General features: G+C 36.3%; 1 pseudogene; it reads right to left on the bottom strand.

Annotated features, from left to right (window-relative positions):
* Positions 1-2,365: 2,365 nt before the first annotated feature.
* Positions 2,366-3,191, bottom strand: LOC149991593 (sodium-dependent neutral amino acid transporter B(0)AT2 pseudogene; annotated as a pseudogene).
* Positions 3,192-5,054: the final 1,863 nt, after the last annotated feature.

The raw sequence follows: 5,054 nt of genomic DNA, 5'->3' as shown, positions 1-5,054 counted from the left end.
GAAGCGCCTGGAAACCAACCCTGGCTGCAGACCAGACCCATCAGCTCGTGATTCCAATGCCAGCGAAGGCAGACCCCCATTGTCTCGGACTATGAGGCCCAGAGGGCATGGGGATGGAGAAGGAGGCTCCCGGTCTCTCAGCAAAGAGTAACGGCAGGAATCCATCTTGGACCCCTACCTCCACGCAAAGTGCCACAGTGTGGTGAGAAGGGTCGCCAGGTTGTAAGGAGTACACGGGGCTCTGCCCAATATAGCATAGGAGGTGTGACAGCGCCCCGCCCAAGAAGGAAAGATAAACAACACAGTCAGAATGGCAGGATTAATGATTGAAATACCAATCATGCAGCTAACCAAAAAGCAAATATGGGATTTAACCGATGAACAAATAGAAAACCTTTCTGAGGCTCAGTTCAGAGCTATAGTCATAAGGCAACTTACAGACCTAACAGCAGGACTTAATCAAGACAGGGAAGGAATGAAGGCTAGTCCTGTTGAAATGAACAAAAATACATATGAGACAAGTGGTGAGGAAAGGAAAACCAGGGATCGAATCAACAAATCGGAACATGGGGAAGGAAAAAACAGTCTACCAGTGCAGAAAGAGGAAACAAAAAGTGAGGAATGTGAGGAGAGACTCAGAAACCTCTGGGACAGCTATAAGTGAATGAACATTCGAATTATAGGATTTCCAGAGGGTGAAGAAGAACTAGAAATTGAAAAATTATGTGACAAAATAATGAAGCAGAACTTCCCTAACTTGGGGAAAGAAATAGACTTACAGGTCCAGGAAGCACAGAGAGTCCCAGATAAACTGGACCGAGGGAGAATCACACCAAGACACATCATAATCAAAATGTTAAAAATTAAAGATAAAGAGATAATCTTAAAAGCAGCAAGAGAGAAGAAAAGAATTATGTACAAAGGGGTCCCAATTAGACTATCAGCGGATTTCTCAAAGGACACTTTACAGGCAAGAAGGGACTGGCAAGAAATATTCAAAGTAATGAAAAGCAAAAACCTACAACCATGATAACTCTATCCAGTGAAGCTGTCATTCAGAATAGAAGGGCAGAGAAAGTGCTTCCAGGACAAAGTAAAACTGAAGGAATTCATTAGATCCAAACCACTGTTATATGAGATGTTAAAGGGACTTGTTTAAGAGAAAGAGGATCAAAACTATGAACATTAAAATTAAAACTGTATCACAACAACCAACAACAGAAGCTAGGGAATCGAAACAAAGGCAAACTAAGTAGGCAACGAGAGTGGGAAAAGAATTATAGGTATGGGGAACATATTTGGGGGAAATCAGCAGGGAGGGGGAAGGGGGAAAAGGGAGGGAGATGGTGCAGGAATTAAGAAGCATAGTAGGAGGGAATGGAGTAGACAGGAAGATGTTGAGAAGAACTATATGTTCAACCAATGAGCATGGACTAAGGGGGGGGGACAACTGGACAGAGGTGGGGCCACAGGGTGGAGGGGAGTAGAGGGAAAAGAAATTGGGACAAGTGTAACAGCATAATCAATAAAATTTAAAAATAATAATAATTAATAAATAAATAATAAATTACCCTTTTCCCATTGTCTTCTTGGTGCTCCTTTCAAAGATTACTTGATCATATGTGTGGGTTTATTTCTGAGCTTTCTGTTCTGTTACATTGATCTATGTGTCTGTTTTTATGCCAATACCAAAGTCTTTTGATTACTATATCTCTGTAATATAGTTTGAAATCAGGGAGCATGAGGCCTCCAACTTTGTTCTTCCTTCTCAAGACTGCATTGGCTACTCAGGTTCTTTTGTGGTTTTATATGAATTTTAGGATTGTTTTCCTATTTCTGTAAAAAATGCAACAGAATTTTGATAGTGATTGCATTGACTTTGTACATCTCTTTGGGTAGTATAGAAATGTTAACCATATTAATTCTTCTAATCCATGATCGCAAATAGTCCATTTATTTGTGTCTTCTTCAATTTCTTGTAGTTTTCAATATTACATCTTTCACCTCCCCAGTTAAATTTATTTCTAGGGTTTTTTAATTAGTTTGATGTAATTGTAAATGAGATTAATTTTTTCAGAGACCATATTAAAATCTTTTATGCAACTACTCCTTAGAACAACCACAGGACAGAAAAAGAAATGATATAAGACAAATACAATGAACAAATTCTTCATTCTACCACATCCCCCAATTTCCATGTTTGGAAATGATTGGTAATCAGGGAACTTCAACATTAGGGTAAACTGAAAAAAATAGCAAAAGAAAATAGATACTAACAAAAAAAGTTCAAAAATCTTGATGAAATAAGAAAAGTTTATAAATTACTTTAGATTTCACTATAAACCACTTTACTTTTGTCCTTTCCTTAATGTAAACACCTGCTACTTGTAGTTTGCCCACTGAGATTGCAGAACAGGAAGGGTTCTAACATACTAACTTTTCCAGAAGACTGAATTCCTTTGATCATAGCCAAGCAAACCATGACCCAGGAAGCCCGCAAGCAGATGGTCATTTTCCAGTTTAATACCCCACTTTCACAAATGGAACTGGAAATATTCAGTGCTTTTCTGTACCAGCAATAGGTGGTGGCAGAACTTTTTTCACATTCTGGCTCTACAAAAGTGTGTGAAGCATTTTTCACCAAGGACACTGATCCCAAGGTAGAGGTTGCTGAAAAGACTGGGAAAAATAAAACAAACTCCAGCCAATGATGGAATTGCAGTAGAGAGCCACAAAAAAATTTACACTACACAACTTGCAAATCCAATTCCACCCAGTTTAGGGCTTATGTAATTCCACACACCGATGCTTCCTCACCAAATTCTTTGACCCACAGAAAGTTCCACGAAAAAAAGTGGAATACCTATTACCATAAGCAGTATTAAATATGACAAAAGATATGCACCACCCCCATTCTTCTGACATGGGTATGGGAATTGCTACACATTCCATAAACCTACAGAAAATCCAACTTGGGCCAGGATGTATTGTAGCTTACTATTCCAAGCTGGTCTTTCACCTTCAATTTCAGATACTTCTTCAGCATCTATATCTTTCTCTTCTTGAACATCAACATTTAGTTCACTTTTCTTAAAAACATCATCAACCGAGTCTTCATTGGAAAGAAGGTCTTCAACAGATTCAATAATCTCATCTAATTCTGTTTTTACCACCTTGCTATTCTTAGGCATTGGAAAGTGTGGGTAATATTATTTTTTAAAATTCTCTTATGGAAAAATATGTTAATTCTTTTTAAAAATAATATAGTTGATATGAATAAAAGAAGAGAGGATATCAAATAAATCTTTGATTCCAGGTGTAAAGTTTCATGAACCCTGGACATGCATGTTCAATATTTTGTAGGTATCTGTCTGGATGAGTATTTCTTCTTTACTTCTTAGTTGGAATTCCTTTCAATTCAATTTTATGGAACTTCTGATTGATATTTATAATTTTTGAGGTATATGTATTCTTTCTTAGTTGTGAAGGGAGACATAGCATATCTACCTACACCTCGATCTTGACCGGAAGTCCAAGATTAATTTTTTAATTTCTCTTTCTGATAGTTTATGATTGGTGTACAAAAATGCAATGGAGTTTTGTGTATTAAATTGGTATCCTGAAATTTAACTGAATTTGTTGATTAGTTCTAACAGCTTTTTATGGAATTTAGGGTTTCGTATGTATAATATTATGTCATCTGCAAATAGTGAGAGTTTTACTTCTTTCTTTTCAATTTGGATGCCTTTTATTTCTTTTTCTTGCCTAATTTCTCTGGCTAGGACTTCAAATAATATGTTGAATAAAAGCGACATGAGTGTGTATCCTTATTTTGTTCTTGATCTTAGAGGAAAAGCTTTCAGCTTTTCACCATTAAGTATGTTAGCTGTGAGTTTGTCATATATGCCCTTTCTTACACTGAGGTTCATTCCCTCTATACATACCTTGTTGAGAGCTTTTCTAAATCATAAATAGATGTTGAATTTTGCCAAATGCATTTTCTGCATCTATTGAGATGATCATATGATTTTAATCCTCAATTGTTAATATGATGTATCACATTGACTGATTTGCAGATGTTGAACCATTCTGCATCCCTGAAATATATCCCACTTAAACATGGTGGATGATCCTTTCACAGTACAGTTAAATTCTGTTTGCGAGTACTTCCTTGAGGATTTTTGCATCTATGTTCATCAGGGATAATGGTCTATAATTATTTTCTTTTGGTGTCCTTATGTGGTTTTGGTATCAGGATAATGTTATCCTTGTAAAATGAGTTTGGAAGGGTTCTCTCCTCTTTTATTTTTGTGGGGGAAAATTTAAGAAGGATTGGTATTAATTCTTCTTTGAAAGTTTGCTAGAATTCACCAGGGAATCTGTCTGGTCCTAGACTTTTCTTTGTTGACAGGTTTTCAATTACTGATTTAATCTCCTTACTACTAATTAGTCAGTTTAGATTTTCCATGTCATCATGAATCAGTCTTGGTAGGCTGTATGTTTCTAGGAATTCACCCATTTCTTCTAGGTTGTCCAACTTCTTTGCATATAATTATCCACAGTAGTCTCTTATGATCCTTTGCATTTCTGCAGTATCAGTTGTACCATCTCTTACATTTTTATTTACTTGAGTTCTCTTACCTTTTTTCTTGATGAGTCTAGGTAAAGGTTTGTCAATTTCATTTACGTTTTCAAAGAACCAGCTCTTTGTTTCATTGATTTTTTTCTGTTGTTTTTTAAGTTTCTATTTCATTTATTTCAGCTCTAAACTTTGTTATTTCCTCCCCTCCAGTAACTTTGGGTTTTGTTTGTTCATCTTTGCCTAGTCCCGAGAGTTGTCAAGTTAGGTGTTTACTTGAGATTTTTCTTATTTCTTGAGGCAAGCATTTACCGCTCTGAAGTTCTTAGAATTGCTTTTGCTGTACGCCATAAGATTTAATATGTTACATTTCCATTTTTATTTGTCTCAATTATTTTTTAAATATGCTGTATTGATTATGCTGTTACAGTTGTCCCAATTTCTTTTCCCTTTGTTCCCGTCCACCCAGCAACCC

This window comes from Furipterus horrens, unplaced genomic scaffold (genome assembly GCF_987537825.1).
Source record: "Furipterus horrens unplaced genomic scaffold, mFurHor1.1.pri manual_scaffold_17, whole genome shotgun sequence".
Classification (NCBI taxonomy): domain Eukaryota; kingdom Metazoa; phylum Chordata; class Mammalia; order Chiroptera; family Furipteridae; genus Furipterus; species Furipterus horrens.
Note: the sequence above shows the minus strand (reverse complement) of the source record. Positions and strands in the feature narration are given on the sequence as shown.